Raw genomic sequence first — 24,594 nt, 5'->3', positions numbered from 1 at the left:
AGATTGTACGGATGGTGGATAAAGAACCTCGACTAACATCCAAACAAGTTCAAGCTGCCCTGTAGTCCGAGGGTAGAACAATGTCAACCCATACTATCCATCGGCGTCTGAATGAAAAGGGACTGTATGGTAGGATACCCAGGAAGACCCCACTTCTTACCCAGAGACATAAAAAAGCCAGGCTGGCTTGCCAAAACTTACCTGAGAAAGCCAAAAACGTTTTGGAAGAATGTTCTCTGGTGAGATGAGACAAGAGTAGAGCTTTTTGGGAAAAGGCATCAACATAGAGTTTACAGGAAAAAAAAGCGGCCTTCAAAGAAAAGAACACGGTCCCTACAGTCAAACATGACGGAGGTTCCCTAATGTTTTGGGGTTGCTTTGCTGCCTCTGGCACTGGACTGCTTGACCGTGTACATGGCATTATGAAGTCTGAAGACTACCGACAAATTTTGTAGCATAATGTAAGGCCCAGTGTGAGAAAGCTGGGTCTCCCTCAGAGGTCATGGGTCTTCCAGCAGGACAATGACCCAAAACACACTTCAGGTCAGCACTAGAAAATGGTTTGAGAGAAAGCACTGGAGACTTCTAAAGTGGCCAGCAATGAATCCAGCCCTGAATCCCATAGAACACCTGTGGAGATATCTCTTGGTGGCAGTTTGGAGAAGGCACCCTTCACATCTCAGGGACCTGGAGCAGTTTGCCAAAGAAGAATGGTCTAAAATTCCAGCAGAGCATTGTAAGAAACTCATTGATGGTTACCAGAAGTGGTTGTTCGCAGTTATTTTGTCTATAGGTTGTGCTACCAAGTATTAGGCTGAGGGTGCCAATACTTCCAGCCCATTTTTGGAGTTTTGTGTAAAACGATCAATCATTTGACTTTTTTTTCATTCTCTCTTGTGTTTTTTCATTGCAAGCAAAATAAATGAAGATAATAATACCAAAGAGTTTGTACTTGCAATCATTTTCTGGAAGAAACTGAGTATTATCTGACAGAATTGCAGGGGTGCCAATACTTTTGGCCAACACTGTATATGTGTTGGTTTTGTCTTACAGAGTCCAACACAATAGAATTATTTTGTGGTATGCATTACTCCTTCAGGCCCTATAATAGATATACCACAGGGTGCTGAACAGTACTTGAGTACTAGAGATGCAATGATGTAGATACCATGGAGGACCCTTGGAGAGTTTGGTTACATCCCCTCTGTTTGGTTACGTCCCCTCTGTTACTGGTTGGCAAGATATTTTAAATTCATTCTCTCCAGAGTTTATACATTTAAATGTTATAAAAAATGGAGTGTAGGGCAAACTATACAGCAGGCCTTTCTATCCTGGGTGGCAGAATTCAAGACCATAAAGAAGAGCTCATTTTGATCTTTTATGCTATGTATGCCAATGTTGAGTTGGTATTCACAACTACACATAACCTATTAGATAAATGGTAAGGCTGGAATATCGGAGAACAGATGACATGACATGGTGATCTAATGAGCCAATGAACAAATCAGTTACTGATAGACTTCGTTTCCCAAACAGTGGAGCAAATGTCCTCCTCAGATGCTATAACACTAATGATGCACACATATCACTGAACCAAATACATTCTACATTGCCACAGGAAGATCACTATAACAGGACACCAATATCTGAAATGTAATTTTAAATAATATTTTTTTTCATAAAAATGATGAAAGTTATTGCAAAACTAATGCAATTTTAAAATTTGGCATATTATTAGACTGCCTGGTCTAACTTTACATTGCTTATTAGTTGGCTTAGCTTCTGGCATAAAATGTGCCAAAACTTTTCTTAGTGAACGTTGATGCATATTCAACCGCATCCCTTTTCATATTGATAAGCTACTGTATGTCCACTTGTTGATAGGAAACTGATGGAATATAAAAAATTGCACAACTAAAAAAAAAAAGCCCTAATATAGATAAAAAAAAATGAACCCACATAAATGGGGCCCAAAGTAAGCATCTTTAAAAAGACATCCCTGAATGAGGTATGATCCAAATAGCCTAGCCTTATAATATATTCTATATTAAAAGTGACAATATGAGACCTGTGCAAAACAGGGAGAAGGTAATAGGATATATGAAACAGTTTATATATAAGCAGTGCATATATCCAATGATAAGCTCTGCAATGTCAATGAGAACATCAATAGAACATGTACTCCAAAGGTCCTAGTTATTTTCCCTCTGTACTGGTTCTCCAGGGAGCAATAAGGGCTCATCTGACATAAAATCACAACAGATATACAGTAAATATTAAATGAGTGCAGAGAAATAACTTCCTGGGCTCAAATTCAAAACTGGGAATGGGGTCCCACATACTATGTGCAATCTATAATACTGGTGTCTTCTTATGTCCTAAAGAGGACTTTGGACCCCTCATGCCCTAAGGCACCCTACTTTCCCCCCACAGGTATACCCTTGAAATGGTGCAAAAGTATAAGCAGCCAGAGCAATGGACTCATGACTCCGAGATGATTTCACGCCAAAAGAAAGCAAAAATACTATAGTCCATTGCATCACATATATGCCCAGGGTCTGTGCTAACACTAGACAAACCCAGGCAGACGCCAAGACCCAAAGTGCCTGTGGGGTCCAGTTAGTTTCTGCAGTGAGTGCTTTCATCAATGTAGATGTAAGCAATCATTAGTTCTCTACATGTTGGTCCTAGAAACCATTTAGTATTTACTTTAGGAAAGAAGACAATTATATTTTCCTTACTTAAAAGTATTATTGACCTGCTCAATGAACCATAAATAACCCATCATATGTAAGCTTGCATTGCATTGATCACTCTCCTCCTTCATAAGAACGATCCATACATTCTTCTATCTTCTCATAAACTGACCATGAATTTGAGTATTCTATACTTACATAGGCAATAAACCTTAGTACAAAATGATGCTAATTCTAACGGAAAGAATATATCTGACATTCTCTTTGTCAGTCTATAAATGCAGACAATGGTCAATACTGTCAATTCTATTTACCGAGGGATTGGGTTATTTTCAATAATTGTATTTTCTATTAGCTATGACGTCTTAAGAAGAAAAGCAGTAGATGTAATTACATAACATATTTAGGTAAACATGGATCATTCAATGAGAAGCTAGGAAACACAATGTTCTGTGCCAACAGGCATTATGGGTAAGCCTCAACACTTGTAGCCCATAATTGTTGCTTGCTCACCAAGCCATACTTAGAAATCTTTGATCCCAGTTTATGCCTGCACTTAAAATGAAAGTTAAATATTTAACAGCCAATCCAATTCTGATAAGTTCTTTCCTCTTCATTTTTTCTGCAGACTTAGTAAAACTTTAGGACTCTATTATGCTTGAAAGCAGTGAATGGCTGAACACATTATCTGAGATAATCACATTGCATTTTAATTTGGGATGTTATAGCCACCAAGCACAATTTTGCCTGAGAAGGCGTAATCTGATGGTTATTTAGCATACTATTTCCCAAGAGCAAATTAAACTCAAACACTTAAGTGTGTGGATTCTTGAGAATCTAAGAGATAAGCTAATGATGCACTCTGGGATATAAAGACAATGGAAGCAGAACAGTCTTAACAATATATTTTCCTTTGGTGACTAAAGAAATTGCAAATTGAGTGTCAACAATAGATCTCATTCTAATAATTTAGGTGGCATTCATTGTCATTATCTTGTGTAAACAACTGCTGAGATACAACGTAGGTGTAACAAGCTAGCTGTTTTATTGATGACCCATGTGACCTATAAATGTTGAATTTTAATTGTTCTTTGAAAAATAATCAGCCAAAGGGACGTCATTACATAATTTAGTATTTCTAAGTATGTTAGATACTGTCATTTCCAACATTTTACTCAAACATATTGCTTTTGGCACCTTCATGATTAGTCAAGAATATTCATTAAGATATCACTTCCTATATAAATGTAGCCCTAGGTCACAAGGACCTTCCAAAACAACAACTAGATTGATGTAGGTTATCTTGATCCATGGCTTCTTCTAGTTTAACCGCCTTTGATACAAGTTTCATCGTGTTTCCAATTGGTAACAGTGGAACAGAAACTGGTAGATGAGGTGAGACTGAGGCAAAACAAATTCACTGTAATTTTGATGAATAGATCCGTATATAGTTAGCTTAAAAAAAAAAATCATATATAAATGTGTTATCAAAAATAATAATAAAAATAAGTGTTAAACTTAGTATTAGTAGCAAAGGGATTGATCTGTATAATATTGTGTTAACACAGATCCGTTCCTTGAATAGCCAAATTAGTCCACTATAGTGTTCTGATGGCAGCACCATGCATGGTAGTATGTGAACCCCTCCTAGAGCTCATGATAAGCCACAGATCACTAAGCTCTAAGACATCTCCTACCTCATGCATGTATACAAACAGGTCCCTATTGGAAAGACACCACACATTTCTAATGCTGATATTGTCATCAAGGGTCAGATATAACAACTTCTCAGATACAGATACATCAATAGCATGTCGTCTCTGATAACAGTGGCACGTGGAACTGAGCAAACAACTGAGGCTATAAAGGCAAAGTCCCACCTACTGACCACTAGAGATGAGCGAACAGTAAAATGTTCGGTATTCGATATTCGTTTCTAGTAGCCGCTCAATATTCGAATACTCGAATCGAATATCGATCCCTATTATAGTCTATGGGGAAATATGCTCATTTCAGGGGTAGGCAACATTCGATCAAATTACACTTACCAAGTCCACGAGTGAGGGTCGGGCTGGATCCTCCAAGAAGTCTTCTCCGTGCAGCATCCCCGCGGCATCTTCCGGCTCTGAATTCACTCTGCCAGGCATCGGGCCTGAGCAGAGCTGACTGCGCATGCCCGCAATACAAGAAAATGGCCGCTTACAGTCAAAACGGCTATTTTCTTGTAGCGCGGGCATGAGTAGTCGGCTCTGCCCAGGCCCGATGCCTGGCAGAGTGAATTCAGAGCCAGAAGACGCCGCGGGGAAGCTGCACAGAGACTTGTAAAGGTAGGAGCCGCTAGCTTCTTTTTTCCACTAGCTAGTAGAGGAAAAAAGAAGTGACATGCCCTTTCTTCCCACGGATTCCATGGCTGACTCAGCCGCGGCGCCCACGGCGTCTGCAACGCGAGACTCTCTCCTGATTAGGCCCATTCATTCAGGCCTAATCCGGAGCAGAATGCCGTGACAGGATGCAAATTCTGCCTAGTGAACATACCCTAAAGCGGCGAGCAGAACAGATCAGGACTTGGGATATAATTAAATGAGAGTTCTGACATTCTTGGTTACTGACAGGACAATAGGCACACACGTATTTGTGATCATGAAAATGATTTATCCATTGCCCTTTATATTTTAATTCTGTATGATAGTGAAACAATACACACATGGATGAGTTTTTCCGAACTGATTAGTAACAGAATAATAGAATGAAAACTTGGCAAAAATCTGAAAAAAAAATTCCTTTGTAGGACAACTCCCATTTAACCATCAATGTTTTAAAGAATGGATAGGCTATAAAGGCTATAAAACTATGGGGCTCTCTATGTCCTATACATGGAGACTCTTAAAACAGCTGTCAGCTTTACATAGAGTAGTAGAGTCAGGAGGTTTACATCTGCATTGGTAATTCATTTGGGGGAGTCTGCATGGGGACCCCCTGAATGGACTACCGAACGCATTTGCAAGCGGTGAGCAGTGAAAGCACACGGACCACATAGACTATAATGGGTTCCGTGTTGTTTTCCGCACGGTCTCCGCATGGAACATACAGACAGAAAAGTAGTTCACAATCTACTTTCCTGTCTGCATGACTCATGTGGAGATTTGCGGAAAGCACACAGACTCCATTATGGTCTATGGGCTCCGTGTGCTTTCACTGTACACTGCTTGCCAATGCATTCGGTAGTCCGTTTGAGGGGTCCCCATGCAGACTCCCCCAAATGGATTACTGCTGCAGTTGAGAATGAGACTTCAGCTGTACTGCACTCATAGATCTGGTAGCATTTCAGGTATCCATGGGGTGCTGAACCTTGTGCAAAGAACCCATATGGCAGCACGACAATACTATACAGTTTTTTCTTACTGGGCTGTATAGCCCTCTATTATGACACTAATAATAAATCCACAATGCGTCTTCATTGAAGATTATGGTTGTGTCAACCTGTTATCTTTCTAACCTGTAAATGATGTGATGCTGGAAACACCAAATATTCAATTCTATAGATTTTATAAACAATATTTCTAGTGCTTTATGTATTGTTATATTTGGTGCATGCTTTGGTCATTTTTCTCTTTCTCCACTTGGTTAAAATTAGAGAATCTATTAAAATTAGTAATACAATCAAAAGAATAATATATGTTGTAATGTTAAAAATCTATGTAAATGCAACTATTTTAATTTTCTATTTTAAAATCATATCAACTATCCATTGGAAATAAACATACATTTGAAACCATCTTTATGTTTTAAAACTGTGTTGACTTACATTTTGTCTATTTTAGCACCTGTAGTATAGAAATGGAGTTAAAACCTGATTTAGATTGGTCGCTTAAATGAACGCTTCATGCATGAAGCCTCTTTGGCAAGCACAGTGTAAGAGAAAAAATCATGCTAATAATTACCTTACCCAAGGATGAGGATAGCTAACTACGCCTGATTGCTTTCAACTCCGTGTGCAGTGTAATGAAATATGGCTGCTCAGGGAAAAAATATGTGTGTGATACTGTTCTTGTCCTTCCAATGTTATTTCATTGAAATGCTTAAACAGATTTTTTATTCCACATTATCAATGAAATGGTATTAAAATTAAATGGCAAAATCTTGCTCTAATTACAAATTCCACAGCACATCAAAAGGGCAATCCTTTTATATTCCCAGTGTCATAGATTCACATTACGCTTTAATTTGCTGGTTCATCTGTATGTAGTACATGTGGTAGGCTATATACAGTCCTATGAAAAAGTTTGGGCCCCCCTATTAATCTTAATCATTTTTAGTTCTAAATATTTTGGTGTTTGCAGCAGCCATTTCAGTTTGATATATCTAATAACTGATGGACACAGTAATATTTCAGGATTGAAATGAGGTTTATTGTACTAACAGAAAATGTGCAATATGCATTAAACCAAAATTTGACCGGTGCAAAAGTATGGGCACCTCAACAGAAAAGTGACATTAATATTTAGTAGATCCTCCTTTTGCAAAGATAACAGCCTCTAGTCGCTTCCTGTAGCTTTTAATCAGTTCCTGGATCCTGGATAAAGGTATTTTGGACAAACAATTCAAGTTCAGTTAAGTTAGATGGTCGCGGAGCATGGACAGCCCGCTTCAAATCATCCCAAAGATGTTCAATGATATTCAGGTCTGGGGACTGGGATGGCCATTCCAGAACATTGTAATTGTTCCTCTGCATGAATGCCTGAGTTGATTTGGAGCGGTGTTTTGGATCATTGTCTTGCTGAAATATCCATCCCCGGCGTAACTTCAACTTCGTCACTGATTCTTGAACATTATTCTCAAGAATCTGCTGATACTGAGTGGAATCCATGCGACCCTCAACTTTAACAAGATTCCCGGTGCCAGCATTGGCCACACAGCCCCAAAGCATGATGGAACCTCCACCAAATTTTACAGTGGGTAGCAAGTGTTTTTCTTGGAATGCTGTTTCTTTTTGGACGCCATGCATAACGCCTTTTTTTATAACCAAACAACTCAATCTTTGTTTCCAAAATGAAGTTGGCTTCTCCAAATGTGCTTTTGCATACCTCAGGCAACTCTATTTGTGGCGTACGTGCAGAAACGGCTTCTTTCTCATCACTCTCCCATACAGCTTCTATTTGTGCAAAGTGTGCTGTATTGTTGACCGATGCACAGTGACACCATCTGCAGCAAGATGATGCTGCAGCTCTTTGGAGGTGGTCTGTGGATTGTCCTTGACTGTTCTCACCATTCTTCTTCTCTGCCTTTCTGATATTTTTCTTGGCCTGCCACTTCTGGGCTTGACAAGAACTGTCCCTGTGGTCTTCCATTTCCTTACTATGTTCCTCACAGTGGAAACTGACAGGTTAAATCTCTGAGACAACGTTTTGTATCCTTCCCCTGAACAACTATGTTGAACAATCTTTGTTTTCAGATCATTTGAGAGCGGGCTGTCCATGTTCGGCGACCATCAAACTTAACTGAACTTGAATTGTTTTGTAGAAAGAAATGGTCCAAAATACCTTCATCCAGGATCCAGGAACTGATTAAAAGCTACAGGAAGCAACTAGAGGCTGTTATCTTTGCAAAAGGAGGATGTACTAAATATTAATGTCACTTTTCTGTTGAGGTGCCCATATTTTTGCACCGGTCAAATTTTGGTTTAATGCATATTGCGCATTTTCTGTTAGTACAATAAACCTCATTTCAATCCTGAAATATTACTGTGTCCATCAGTTATTAGATATATCAAACTGAAATGGCTGTTGCAAACACCAAAATATTTAGAACTAAAAATGATTAAGATTAATAGGGGTGCCCAAACTTTTTCATAGGACTGTAGTAGAAGGGGATTTTTGTGCTGGTAAAGACCGATTTTGACCATGCAGAAATCATTCCCCGTTGAGTCTTTCTATGCTATAAATAACTGATTCTTACTGTACAATGTCCCTGTACATTAGATTAGGAATGGCTTTTTTTTGTGTAGGCCATTTCATGTGTGCAGTAAAAACTGAACAAAAATCAAAAACTATTATGGTGTTATAGGGAGACACAACCTGAAATTCATGTGGCTCAATACATATTTGTAAAAAAGTCCACAGAAATATTACTAGTACCTTGGTGGCAAAAATCTTTGTGCCCCCTCTAGTCCAGATGCAACCTCTGGCTATACCCCTGAATATGGAACACATTAAAAGAAATGTTCTTCTTCCAAGAGTTTGCTACATAATGTGTTGAAACAATAATTGAAAAAAAATCCATAGAATGAAATGATGGCTTGTGCCCAGCTTCTGGATGGGGTGCAGGATCTCCTCTGAGGTGTGCTTAATAAACATCTCCTCTGTGCACCTAGTTTTGGTCTTCTGCGCTTCACTCCAGAGGAGATGGCAGAGAGACCTCTTTCATCATCCAAGTGGTGCAAATTAGGAAATGATCATCGACTCTAGGAAACTACTGTATACCATAAATTTCAACAAGTGTGGAGTATGTGGTGCACTTTTTCCTTTACATGTATAGTCTTATATAGTCTCACCCCAAGTGTGAGAAGGAGCATTATTGGAGGTCCTTCCTCTCAACCGCGGTCAGGCTGTATACTCAACATCAGGCTAAGCGGAGATCACTCTGCACAGAGAACTAAATGATCCTGAAGTCGTCTTTTCTTTTTAGTTGCTATGACTCCTAGTATCATTTCTATCTGCTATTCTGAGCTTGTATGCGTTCTTTTTTGTAATATATCACTGTATTATCCATGCTGTTGTAACACACTGAATTTGGGACTATTAAAGGTTTATTTTATTTTATCTTATCTAGGCCCAAATTATATTCATGATTGCTTTCTCTTTGCATAATGTGTTAATGTTCTGCTTGCAGTTTATCTCGCCTGCGTGCAAACGATAAATAATCAGCTTATAGATTACCTGATTTTTTTTACTCTGTACTCCACCACATAGTGCATTTGTACTTTATTGTTTTCTGTGTTCTTTGCTTTATTGGAACTCTCTTGTATTCACTCTCAATAAAGCAAGTGTGAAGAATAAAAGAATAATGAAACATTATCACTTTATTCTTTATCGAGAATATATTTATGATGTGTTCGGATATATAAGTTGCTTTTCAATCTGGACACGCATTCTATATCAAAATTAGGGGTATGGGAATTGATTAATAATTCAATTTGATCTGAATTTTCAGAAAATTTTGGATTTTGGCAAATCCCAATTTTTTTGTATTCGTTTCAGACAAATTACACAAAAGAGAAGTTTTATCAGTCATTTATATTCGGTAATTGACCTTCTTTCAGCGACCAATGTAAATCAGCCAATGACCACTGTAATTACTGAACATAATCAAGACCACTGATTACAGGTTTGATTGGCTGCTATAGATGCTGTTATGAAGGTTACTGTCAATTACTGAAACTAGGTCAATGACCCAGAGTAACCTTGCAGCCCACATAATCAATACCAGCTAATGACAGCTTATTTCATTCAAGTACTCCCTGCTATTGTTTGGACTCTAGGGCTGGTGACCAGATAGTTGGCATATATCATTTTAGCTAAGCTTTTTATTATATTTACATGCTTCCATAGATAAAAATGGTTGAACAAAAAACTCAGTGGGCAAATTTATGAACATGGAAATTTTCAATACCAATACTCATATTACCTGCACTAGTGGTACCTATGTCACATTTATGAGAAGGGGCAAACCTCTTCAGAAATCAGGTGCACCAGCCACTGAACCATCTACTCTCAAATCTCTGCCAGCTTGCAGCTGATGTAGATTTCCTGGATCATATGCCGGAGTAAACTGGCATAAATTATTATAACTCTGACACCGATGTCATGCCACTTCCAGGAAAGTGGCAAGAGCAGCACAAAACAGAAAAATTATACACATTTTTGCAGAAAAACTTGATTTTTGCAAAAGCTTGAGACTTTCTTCATGCCTTGTATGCCATAAAAGGCACAATAAATCTCCCCAATTAATTTCAATACAGATGTATTTGCTTGTCAGGCTATAAAATTAGCAAAATGACAATGACAAAAATTTGCAATGTGCTTTCACATGGGGACTCAATGCAAACTTGGTAGGGGAGTTACAGGCTGCGGTACAGGTGCTCATACCCAACACCTACACAGGTCAGTTGTTTTACAGGAAATGAGGGAAGGACCAATAGACCAAATGTACCCAAGAATAAATAGTATGTCCAGTTAAAAAAAAAAAAAAAAAGAAACGCAGGCATACCCAGCTTTTCTTGCCTTGGATTGCTGAATGGCCATCAATGGGCCTTATAAGAGAGGGGCCCCTAAGCCAACCCAAATTGAGAGATGGTCCTTCATTTCAGGTGCTGTCCCACAGTACCTGGTGACAGGTAGCGATTTCATTTCTATCTACGTCCTTAAGACACAGAGTTGAATGCAATAGTGGAGCACGGAGCTATCAGCTCCCTCTTCCATTATCAAACCTTCGGTTGTAGGAAAGCGCAATGAGCACTAGCTGCCAACATTATTATATTAGGAGCCTTCTACCCTGCAGATGAGTGGCCAGGATTCATTGTGTCTTATGGAAGATGTCTATTGTATGGAGGAGAGGAAGCTACAGTAAAGTGACACACACAGGGACCTTCCTTTAGTTACTCTGCCTATTAATGTCAGGCATTTGGGGTTATTAATTTAGTTTCAGTAACTCTATGTGCCTCACATTAATAACAGTTAACCCCATCATGTCCCTCATATTAACCCCTGTGTGCCCCATATAAGGGTTACTAATATGTGAGACACATGAGGGTACTAATGAAGGACCTTAATTATGAAGATACCTAATTATTACCTCCATATGTCCCACATATCAGTAACTCTTATGTGAGGCATACAGGGGGTTAATGTGAGGGACATGATGGGGTTAACTGCTATTACTATGATCCCCATGGAGTTACAAAGCTGCAATGCACTTGACTGGACTTTTTATCTGCAATGGTGGATCCCCCCCCCCCCCCTTGGCTTATACTCGAGTCAATAAGTTTTCCCAGTTTTTTGTGGTAAAATTAGGGGTCATACTCGAGTATATACGGTATGTTTTTGTTTTTTATTTGTATGCAATACAAATACTGAGGGGGCATAGGGCCTTGTGTAGGCGCTACTAAAGGAGACATTATATTATGTGTATGTGTATGCCCACTGATCTATTAAAAATAGCCCTGCATCAGGGGATGACTTTCCTAACAGGTGCATTTTCCAGAGGTGCAGTATGCAACAAATTATTTACCCCATAGCAAACATTTGAGACCCCTCACTTTTAGGCCATTTCAAATATTGCTATAATCATTAAAATGAAATCTGTCCACAGATATCTGGGGATCATGAGACCGAAGTGCTCGTTTCAGATTCCTGATTGGTGCCTCTGTTGAGCTTTTTCCTGATATGCTAATTAGTTGTTTTGAGCAACAAGGGTGTCGCCATTGATCTCATAGCACCAAAAAGCCATGCATTTCAGTGTCTAGTCTCCCTTTCTAACCCCCTCCTTGCCATAATTGACATGTACACTGCCTGGCCCTATTAAGCATAGCGGGGAGGTCGTTCTTTTGTGTGAAGAGAGCAAAGGTGACATCCTCGTTGCACCAAACAACTCATTAACATATGATGAAAAAAGCTCAGAGGAGCATCTCAGCAACAATAGTATCAATTAGGAAGCAGGAAAAGCCATTGCATATTGTGAACCCCAGCTAGGTGACTGTATATATAATTTAATAGGCAATGTTCTGGTGACAGGCTCCCTTATACTCCTCCTGTCAATAGCACATAAATATCTGTTTTCTGTCATCATATTTCATAATTGTACTGTATGTTTTATGGTGATCCCTGAAAAACAGTATGAAGCAATGGAAATGAGAGATGAAGCATAGGAGTAAATGTTTATCCGTTATTGCCTTCATTGGTCTTACTATTAATGCTGGCATTGTGGTTATTTTTTCCTACCTTAATAGTTTCTGAGAGTAAACATGCTGCATTGTCAATTCATAAATGGCATGGTCATTTCAAGTAAATATACACAGTAATGTTGGAAAAAAGCATTGGATCTTTAATTGACAACCTGTTCTGTAGAATTACACATTCCCTAGCTGGCTGGCCTTTGTATAGAACATCCTTGAAAACAATCAACAATGTGATTCCGGTATGTTCCTTTGGTACGTAATTTGTTTTTAAATTAGTATTTACAGTACTTACATTAAGAGATGAAATGTTCTTGGCACTTTCTGTACTATAACAACACTTTGCTAGAAATGGGAACTTTTTTCTTTTACACTTTCTGTATTGTCATTTAAATTGTACATGGCAACCTTGATTCTTCTTAACTTATTGAAGTATCAGTTAAACCAAGCTCTTTATTAATCTTCTGTCTAAGAAGATATGCCCAAACATTGAAACATTTTTAAAAAGCAGGCCATTATCAATTTATCATATGAAAGAACATTGAGTTCTACTCTAGATGAATAAAATGATTAATGCCTAAAATTAATTTGTAATTTTGCAATAATTTCTTGTAAAATTCAACCTAAAGGGACAGAACACAGTGAAGAATAGAACGTAATTGAAAAGGCAGTTTAGAAGTGGAGCTGCTCTCATAGGAGATTTATCTACAAAAATGCAAAGTTTGCTTTGTCTGGTCAGAACTCCTAAATGCCCAGTTGGCCATTACTGCCGGAGACAGGCATACACTTGCACTTTCAGACAGTGAAAATTCATCATTAATAATATTGCTATAGCATGAACATGTAGTAGACAATACCAGTTCTACACATGAACTTTGTAGAGTATTATACACTGAGTGGCCAAATGTCATGGGAAGGTATTGGATGCACCATTAAAGATGAGCAAATAGTGAAATATTTGAGATTCGATATTCGTTTCTAGTAGAGCCTCAATATTCGACTACTCGATCGAATATCGAATCCGATTATAGTCTATGGGGAAAAAAAGCTCATTTCAAGGGAAACCACTATTTGACTAAAGGAGAGTCACCAAGTCCACGAGTAGCAGGAAGAGAGTGTTTAGGAGGAGCGAAGTGCAGTTAAAGCGAACGGACCCCATAGACTATGGGCCGGTTCACATTAACACTTGCCTCCCGTCCGGAAGGAGTCCGCAGGAGGACCCCCTAACAGAATATCAGCGCAACTGCAAGCGCTGGACAATTAAGCACATGGACCCCATAGAATATAATGGGCTCCGTGTGCTTGCCGCGCACTGCCCGCATGAATCATTCAGGTCCACCTGAGACACTGATGACCTCAGAAACCCAAATTCCAGGGTAATCTCCAAAATGCTATGCCCCATGCGTCTTGCACCGATTATCATCCCACATTCAAAATCAACTCACGACATATTGCCATGTTCACTAGACACCTGTCTGCATCAGACTGCTCAGATATCCTGGTGACACTAACACCATAGGCCGCATCGCGTCACACTGTTTGAGTGTCATATCTGACACAACCGGCACTTGGACATGCCTTCCCATGACTTTTGGTCTCTGAGTGTATTAGTAACTAAAGACTATAATATTGGCCTAGTGTAAAAATACAAAGTTTGATATTAATCTGAAAGTCTTGACACCCTGCTGGAATTAGTATTGTCCAATGATCTCTGTGCCTTTCAATTTTTTACTAATCGATTCTATTCTAAGTAACCCATTTTTTACATAAACTGGTATTATATGCTAGGGCCCAGCTACTTTAAAGCATACCTAAACTTTTGGACAACTTTTGATTTCCTGTTAGTATATGTGTTTATCAATAAATTTTATAATATACTGTAATAACAAGTGTTGGATCCTTTCAGTGAAATCCTGCATCTCTTTATTCTTTCACTTGCTTCTGTATTCTGTTCCAGCCTTTCACTCAGTAACTGTGTATGGAGTATGGGCTTGGAGTACAGGACTGTGTAAAATGTAGGGGAAATGAGGGTAGGGCCACTTCAAACAGTTATATCTTGAACACTATAAAACATAGAAACAGAAAATAGAATATATTAGGTTTTTTCAACCAGTGACATCTCTGGAAATAATATAGATAGCACTGCAACCTTAGCATCATAACATCATATGACACCAAAAGCAAGTTCCTGTGTTTTATAACCCCTGAAATATAACTGTTTATAATGAGTTTCCCCTACCCTCATTTTCTCTACATTTTACACAGCCCCATACTCCAAGCCTGTACTCCGTACACAGTTACACAGAGAGAGGTAGGAACAGCTCTCAATATAGAAGCAAGGGAAAGGATAAAGAGAGGCAGGATTTCACAGAAAGGAGACATTAATTAGTGACACAAACACGGCCAGAAATTCAAAAAATGTCCGAAAGCTTAGTTACACTTTCAGTGGTGATAGGTGCCATTTTAGTTGACAATGCACATGGTCTGAAGAAGATTAGTAAAGCAATGATTCTTGTTGGGCCATCAATTTTACTTCATATTATTTATTATTACAAGAACATTATGACTGTGTAGGAAATACTTAATTCTTAAATAGGGAAATAACTATGAATTCAGTAGGGAATATACCTCTGTTAATACAGGAATAGCTTTAATTCACTGATTATTACATAGGTCTTCTAATAAGTGAATCCCTAAACTCCATTAAATAAAACTGAAACCTTGTAATAACTCTTTATGTCCCCATTATTTGAAAGGAATTTATTCTTTAATGGGGTTGTCCAGCACTATCATAATAACCTTCCCCTTCTCAGAGCAGTGACATCATGTCCATTGGTCAGAATGAATGGAGATGAGATGCAATAGAAAGCACAGTCGCTATATAATGTATATGAATGAAGTTGTGCTTCTAAGTAGTGAAGAGGCAACAGCAATCCATATTATAGTCCCAAATTATGGAGGTACAGTCAACACAACAGTATGCAGTATTTAACTAGTTTTCCTTCTAAAACGTTTTATGCTAAGATTTTTCAGAAGACAACTTCATAGTGAGGGATCTTCAAGCTGCATCCACTTAATATACTGTCTACTAATAAGTATTTTGACACCCATACAAATGAAGATATCTGCGGTCGTGAAGTACGTCATGCCTTCCGTTGGGAAACAGCATTGGCATTAGTGCATTGACATTAGTCGCATGCAAGATGCCACGATGTGCAGAGTTGTCCGATTTCAAGAAAGGGGTAATTGTGGGGTATAAGGGACATAAGCAAGCTAACTGAATTACCCAAAATCGGCAGTGGCCTATGTGATTACAAAGTGGAAGTTGAATGGTGATTGTCGGAATGTGCTCCAAGTCGGCAGACCCCCAAAACTGGGAGATAGAGATGAGTGCTGGCCAAAGAAACCGCACCCAACCAATGGCTCACATACACCAGGAGTTTCACCAGGCATCCGGGAGTATTGTGTCAATCAATGCCACGTGTAAGGAAGCATCTGCTGGGTTCTACCAACTATTGAATATAAATAAATCTTGTTTTTCTATTCTACCACAGGTGTCCAAATACTTATTGGTAGACAGTGTGTAAGCCCATGGTTCTTCTACTGACTCCAACCAATAAGCGTTCTAAGGCTCCATAATTGCTTCTACATGATACCCAGTGCCATCTAAGACCCCCATCACTTCTATTAGATAAACATGACCTGTCAAATGATGCTTGAGTGCTTTGTACCCCAAATAAATTTTATGATAAAATCTTTTAGATGATTTAGGAAGTTTCTGAGAAATGTTACCTCACGTTCACAATTTTGGATTTAAAGATGCACTACAGTAAAAAAAAAATATTCTATCTTTCATCCATCATCTGATTGTCTCTCACTCTCCAGGCTTCTTTGATGTATACTGAACTCATATCACACAATCCAGCTTCTCCTCAGCTCCGGATCAAACACCATCTTTTCTATTTCTCTTTGCTCTGTTATCAATCCTATGATCTATCAGCACAGCATTACATGGGCAGTTATAGGATTATACCCACTGTGGGGCAGTGTAATTATCCTTCTTTCTATATTCTCTTCAGTAATCTTAGAGATGATATGTATATACCTGTGAGGTCATTGAATAATATATATGTGACTGGAACTGTCTGGTCATAAGCAAGTACCCACAGAAGCTTCTGTTTTCCTCTATGGAGAACCTACATTGTCCATTATATAAGAAGGCATGGATCTTACTCCTGTATGTTTTATATGGTCAAAGTGAGAGTTACATAATCTAGCAGAAAATAAGGATTCTGATAGAAAGGAATAACTAAATAAAGTAATAATGGCTGAATAATATACTGTATATTGGGGAATAAATACAGTATATATTGAATGAATGCGTTCTTAGGGCCCCTTCACATGTTGTAAGCTCTCGGCTCATTCCGAGCCATACACACGAGCGCTTCTAAACACTTCCCATTCACTTCAATGGGAGCGCGCGTAAAGCCGACTTTATGAGCGCTCCCATTGAAGTGAATGCAAAGTGTTTAGAAGCGCTCGCTTGTACGGCTCGGAATGAGCCAAGCGCTTACGCCGTGTGAAGGGGCCCTTAGGTTGAGTGGGAGATGTGAGTGCTGAAATATATAAATCCAATGTCAGACCAATAGTATTGATATTCCTCTTTCTGTCGGCTTCTTCGGTGATAAGGACAGTTTATCCCCTTGTCTGCCATTTTGACTCATGTGCAAATTCCCTCATAGTGCGTATTATAGGTTTGTACATGGTATTATTATATTGTCTGCCTATGATGTAAACTCTCTTAGGTCATTCTTAATCCCTGTACATCTTTAGGCTAAGGCCCCATTCTGCATAAATGCAGTTTTTTGTTGCAGGTCTTTGAGCCAAAGTCAGGAGTGGATTTAACAGAAGGAAAACATCTCAGAGCTGCCTTTATATTTTCCATTCCTTTCCAAGCCACTCCCGGTTTTGGCTCAAAGAAACCACAGCAAAATCTGCAACAAAAACATGTTTCCGCAACTTGGGACCTTTGACATATTCTATTTTATTGCCCAGACCAAAGGTTCCAGCATCAGATTTAAGATCAAAGGAATGATGGGACATTCTTAGTGTGTTCCATTCAAAATACCAAATTATTACCCAGATTTTATACTGTCGCACTAGTTTGAGTGTATAAAGATAATATTGGGAAATAACAGAGAAGCCAAATTGAATCCATGTAGCTCAGAGGCACCCAAGTGCACTCGATTAAATGCTTCTTTTATGCATCTAAGGAGATCAGTCCATTAGGAAACCCTGATGTTTTATTTCCTGATTCGCAGTCAATGCAGTCAACAATAGAACTATAACAGACATCTTATATACATTAGTACTGCTAATACTCTTAAAGAGATCATGTGTAGTTTACTATTCCTTATAGTATCAAAATGCTTCATTAAATTACCTAAACAACTTATTATGGCTTTATATTTCAGACCGACCCTGGGACTGCAACAACAAAATGTCCTCTGGCAACAAGTAAGTCAATTTTGTCTATTATATGCAAATAGTGTTGGACCACTAACATTAATTTGAGGCCATTTTACAACTAAATGCAAATAGTAACTGCCTCCCTTTTACAAAGTTCTTACACTACGCCAAGACAGCAAGCTATAAGGAGTACAGGAAGACAGAAATCAAGCACTGTTTCTATCTGATGGGCCCTCCTGTTTACTAATGCACTCTTTTGTATATATTCTGTTGTGATTCATAGATGCAGTCAAAAGAATATATGTAGATATGTTTTGTAAATACAGTAATTATAAAAAAAATTGTAATAAAATATAAATATTTTGTGAGAGGGTCAATTATGTATAACATAGTTGTCATCTAATTTACTGATAAATTAAGTTTAAAAAGAGAGTCAAACTTATATCCTCTTTAAAGAGGATCTTTCATGTTCTTAGGCACATGTGGTTTTTATACCACTAGAAAGCCGACAGTGCGCTGTATTCAGTGCACTGTTGGCTTTCCCATTATGTGCCCCTAGGCTGGGGATATCAGTGCCATTGGTTTTGGCATCAATATCTGCTCACCATCAGAATGGCATTCCTGACAGTTTAGCTGGGCTGGAAGAAACGACCCTCCTGACAATATTTGTCCATAGCCCTATACAGTCAGAGGGGACTGTATAGGGAATGCCTCTCCCCCAGTACAAGGCTATGGATGAGTACTGTCATGAGGGGTGTTCCTCAAAGCCCAGCTAGACTCACAGCCCAACAAAACTAACAGCAGCAATATGTCCAGCCCCGGGGGAACATAACGTGAAAGACGGCAGTGAACCATGTGAATTCAGCGCACTGTTGGCTTTCTAGCGGTATATAAAACTGCATGTACAGAAGAACATGAAAGATCTTCTTTAAGAAGTATGAAACAGTGACCTGAAAACAAGGAAAAAATAGTTTTTAAATCAGGCATATTTAATAGAATACAGCAATTGATTTTTCTCCTTAATTATCATAATTTTCCTCATTATAAAATAACCAACCCCCCAAAAAAATTTGATGTTATAAATTGTATTTCCATTGTGTTTAAGGAAATTAAATTATTCCATATGATTGCATTGTGCAATATGTATTTTCTGAGGTTTATAATTAACCAAATATAAATATGTATGTTTTCTTCTTTATATTATTGAATATATTCTCCTATGTTATGAGATATATGAAATCTTTTCCTGGAGACTTGTATTATAGGCCTACAGTAGGAATTCAGTGTTATAACAATGTTTACATGAGATAATAGTGTCCACTTTTTAAGTTTGTAGATTTTTTTATTTTATTTTTCCAAAGAATTACATAAAACTTGAACATTATTTAGGTTTGACCTTCACTGGATTAAGATTTTATAGATTATATATCAATTTAAAAATCAGGTTTGTTTTATAAAATAAGTAAGTCCTGTGTCACACAAAACCATTGATCAAATACAGAAATCTGGAATAATCTCCCTGTGTATATAATAGTAATGGTGAAGTTCAATATTTCTATTCAAACAAAGAGTCTAGTAGACATATTTACCAAAGGCCTTATGATGTTTGCTGTCTTTGCTGAAGAAAACATTTGTAAAACCTTTGGAGTGACTACCAGGTGCCACAGGTCTCCTGGGGATTGATGTTATTCTGATACTGTCCTTCAATTGAACTTCAAACAATTTTAATTCATAAGGTCTTTTAATGGGATTGGAAATTTGAAAATCATTTTCATTTGCGGTGTTATATAAAAAAAATTACTTTAGGAAAACAGAAGGATTTTGCGTTAAAAATCAATAGCATGTTTTTTTTTCAATATACATGTCTAAACCATGGTACGTAAAATTATATCTATCATTTCTTTGTTTTATTTTCTTTTATGTAAATTTGTGATTCATTTCCTAACAGATCTTCATACATTTTAAAGCTCTCTTTATTTGATACGGAGCTGCAAAGCTCTTTACAATGCTATAGAGCCACACTATTAAAATTTTGGCTACCCTTTGCCATCACTATGGACAGTTTTCCTAATTAAAAAAAGCAAGTTTTTTTTTTCAGTGTAATAAATCCATGTTCTTCTCCCCTATAGGTGGCTTATGGTAGTTACTAGAGATGAGCGAAGAGTAAAATGTTCGAAGTTCGATATTCGTTTCGAGTAGCCCCTCAATATTCGACTAATCGAATATCGAATATTGAACCCTATTATAGTCTATGGGGGGAAAATGCTCATTTCAGGGGTAGGCAATGTTCGATCAAATTATACTTACCAAGCCCACGAGTGAGGGTCGGGCTGGATCCTCCGAGAAGTCTTTTCCTTGCAGCGTCCCCGCGGCATCTTCCGGCTCTGAATTCACTCTGCCAAGCATCGGGCCTGGGCAGAGCTGACTGCGCATGCTTGCACTACAAGCAGACATGCGCAGTCGGCTCTGCCCAGGCCCGATGCCTGGCAGAGTGAATTCAGAGCCGGAAGACGCCGCGGGGACGCTGCACGGAGAAGACTTCTAAAGGTAGGAGAAGAACCAGCGTTGATTGGCCAACTGTATAGCATTCAGCCAATCAATGATGGTTCTGCATCGAACTTTTACATTTACATGGTACTCGATCGAGTACGAGTATTTCGAATACCGTAGTATTCGATCGAATACCTACTCGATCGAGTACTACTCGCTCATCTCTAGTAGTTACATATTCATCATTTATACTCTTAAAGGCAGCTGCGAATTTCTGATTATGATGCCCCTATTATAAGTTAATGGTGTTTGTCATAGTTTGCCGGTGTCCGTTTGCAAACGGATTCAGAATAACAGTCATATTTTTGTTGACAAGGAGATTGAGTAAAAATATAAATAAACCATACATAATGCTAGCAATATAATAACCATACACTGTAATCTCATTAAGATGTTATTGAAAACATTCTTCCATTTGTTTATGTGACTTGGTACAGAGTTCCAGTAATACAGTAGATATTGAAGAGTTATTCCCATCTGAGAATCTTATATAGCAGTATACACCAATCCACTGTGCATAGATTATAAATATGTGTTAAAGGGGTTTTCCTGAGCTAAAAATATTAATGCTCTATCCTAAGAGTAGGTCATTAATATCAGAGATCTGACAACTGTGTTCAAGGGACTGGCATTTAACATCATCAATACAACTTTTTCTTACATTCTGATTTTGATTTGGAAACTGTATTTTGTTCTGCAGACATTGATCCAGAACATAATTCTACCTATGCACTCAAGCCTGGCGAACAAACAGTAAACTATGAAACCTCCATCTAAGTATTTATATTCAGCAGCAAAAAAATGAAAGACATAGTAAAAGTAAGGGGTGTCTCACTGAAACAACTTTATTGCAGCTTTCCTTTTTATTCAAACTAAAAGGTTGTTGGTGTTTAGAAAAATGTGCTATGAATACTCAATTTATTTCATATTGACAATTCTCTAGAAAAAATACATCACTAATAGGAACGGTGAAGGACACGTTATAACTGGCTAATTCAAAATTGCACAATAATGTGCACAATATGACCTGATATCAAGCTTTAAATAGGTACATTTAAACTTGTAAATAAAAGTTTGTGTTGATTCTATGTAAACTCCTTCAGAAGCCTTTTTATGTATACATAACCCCAAACATGTCATCCAATGCAATAAATAGCAGCTAAACAGATAGAAGAAAAGGGAGTGATAGGAGTAATACAAACCAATAAGGGGACAACTCTCCTCAACATGTTTTTCACACAGGTTCACCTGTGAATTATGAGTTTCACTGACTAAAGCAGTGCATGTTGCGCTCCTCCATGGGCCTCAGCCTGTAAAATCCTCCGCCCCCCACTGATCTGATATTGATCATATACTGTATATAAAGGTGATATGTATGGAAAAGACAAAAACAAGCAAACAGTTTTAAAGTAAAAGGAGAATCACAAATTAATCTGATACTTAGAGTCCTTCCATGAAGCTTAGAGGATCTCTTCTGATGGAAATGGACACACTCAGGTTCATTGCTGCTCCAAAAGATGTAACGTCAGTTGTAGGGTGAGCCAACCCATCCCCATCCAGAAAAGATGGGGCATGAACTGTCCTATTCCCATCTTGGAAGGAGAAAAGTTTTACAGATGCTGAGGTTGATGGCAGATCACACTATTCCATGCCTGGCTGCTCAATAAGCTGTAAAGCAATAAACCTGGCAGGGCATGAGGACATATTTCCTGACATTAATTGTATGCACACATACCAATGGAACATATTGATAACACATGCCTAGCAATACATTCTCTATATATACAGTACAGACCAAAAGTTTGGACACATCTTCTCATTCAAAGAGTTTTCTGTATTTTCAGTTTTGATGCCTTCAGTGTGAATCTACAATTTTCATAGTCATGAAAATACAGAAAACTCTTTGAATGAGAAGGTGTGTCCAAACTTTTGGTTTGTACTGTATATATATATATATATATATATATATATATATATATATATATATTCACCACAGTCAGCTACAGCTCTACCAGCTCAGGGGCTAAGGAGGCTGATGTTAATAATGGAAGTCTTCATAAATGTGCCCCCAGTGTATCCAATACAGCATGAGTTATATTTACTAGGTATATTATAAAATATAGTTTATTTTTATTGCATATGAAATATGATGTAGTTACCATAGGTGGGGGACATGAGTATAGCATGAATCAGGTCCTTTAACTATTGTATATGATCACTTTTATTATCTACAGATAGTAATTAGAGATGAGCGAACACTAAAATGTTCGAGGTTCGAAATTCGATTCGAACAGCCGCTCACTGTTCGAGTGTTCGAATGGGTTTCGAACCCCATTATAGTCTATGGGGAACATAAACTCGTTAAGGGGGAAACCCAAATTCGTGTCTGGAGGGTCACCAAGTCCACTATGACACCCCAGGAAATGATACCAACACCCTGGAATGACACTGGGACAGCAGGGGAAGCATGTCTGGGGGCATAAAAGTCACTTTATTTCATGGAAATCCCTGTCAGTTTGCGATTTTCGCAAGCTAACTTTTCCCCATAGAAATGCATTGGCCAGTGCTGATTGGCCAGAGTACGGAACTCGACCAATCAGCGCTGGCTCTGCTGGAGGAGGCGGAGTCTAAGATTGCTCCACACCAGTCTCCATTCAGGTCCGACCTTAGACTCCGCCTCCTCCGGCAGAGCCAGCGCTGATTGGCCGAAGGCTGGCCAATGCATTCCTATGCGAATGCAGACTTAGCAGTGCTGAGTCAGTTTTGCTCAACTACACATCTGATGCACACTCGGCACTGCTACATCAGATGTAGCAATCTGATGTAGCAGAGCCGAGGGTGCACTAGAACCCCTGTGCAAACTCAGTTCACGCTAATAGAATGCATTGGCCAGCGCTGATTGGCCAATGCATTCTATTAGCCCGATGAAGTAGAGCTGAATGTGTGTGCTAAGCACACACATTCAGCACTGCTTCATCACGCCAATACAATGCATTAGCCAGTGCTGATTGGCCAGAGTACGGAATTCGGCCAATCAGCGCTGGCCAATGCATTCTATTAGCCCGATGAAGTAGAGCTGAATGTGTGTGCTAAGCACACACATTCAGCACTGCTTCATCAAGCCAATACAATGCATTAGCCAGTGCTGATTGGCCAGAGTACGGAATTCGGCCAATCAGCGCTGGCTCTGCTGGAGGAGGCGGAGTCTAAGGTCGGACCTGAATGGAGACTGGTGTGGAGCGATCTTAGACTCCGCCTCCTCCAGCAGAGCCAGCGCTGATTGGCCGAATTCCGTACTCTGGCCAATCAGCGCTGGCCAATGCATTCTATTAGCCCGATGAAGTAGAGCTGAATGTGTGTGCTAAGCACACACATTCAGCACTGCTTCATCACGCCAATACAATGCATTAGCCAGTGCTGATTGGCCAGAGTACGGAATTCGGCCAATCAGCGCTGGCTCTGCTGGAGGAGGCGGAGTCTAAGATCGCTCCACACCAGTCTCCATTCAGGTCCGACCTTAGACTCCGCCTCCTCCGGCAGAGCCAGCGCTGATTGGCCGAAGGCTGGCCAATGCATTCCTATGCGAATGCAGACTTAGCAGTGCTGAGTCAGTTTTGCTCAACTACACATCTGATGCACACTCCGCACTGCTACATCAGTTGTAGCAATCTGATGTAGCATAGCCGAGGGTGCACTAGAACCCCTGTGCAAACTCAGTTCACGCTAATAGAATGCATTGGCCAGCGCTGATTGGCCAATGCATTCTATTAGCCCGATGAAGTAGAGCTGAATGTGTGTGCTAAGCACACTCATTCAGCACTGCTTCATCACGCCAATACAATGCATTAGCCAGTGCTGATTGGCCAGAGTACGGAATTCGGCCAATCAGCGCTGGCTCTGCTGGAGGAGGCGGAGTCTAAGGTCGGACCT

The 24,594-nt window shown here is 39.0% G+C and overlaps 1 protein-coding gene across 34 annotated transcripts in view; it reads left to right on the top strand.

The window, feature by feature from the left end:
* The window catches only part of PTPRD (protein tyrosine phosphatase receptor type D), a 1,471,303-nt gene that overhangs the window by 613,992 nt on the left and 832,717 nt on the right, over window positions 1-24,594 (top strand). For all 34 annotated transcript variants that reach the window (XM_075278421.1, XM_075278482.1, XM_075278474.1 and 31 more), the window contains exon 6: window positions 18,120-18,162. The gene's annotated coding sequence lies outside the window, so the exon portion shown is untranslated. The remainder of the gene's footprint in view (window positions 1-18,119; window positions 18,163-24,594) is intronic.

Source organism: Leptodactylus fuscus, chromosome 1 (assembly GCF_031893055.1).
Source record: "Leptodactylus fuscus isolate aLepFus1 chromosome 1, aLepFus1.hap2, whole genome shotgun sequence".
NCBI classification, from domain to species: domain Eukaryota; kingdom Metazoa; phylum Chordata; class Amphibia; order Anura; family Leptodactylidae; genus Leptodactylus; species Leptodactylus fuscus.
The sequence above is the reverse complement of the archived record's forward strand: the minus strand, read 5'-3'. Positions and strand labels throughout refer to the sequence as shown.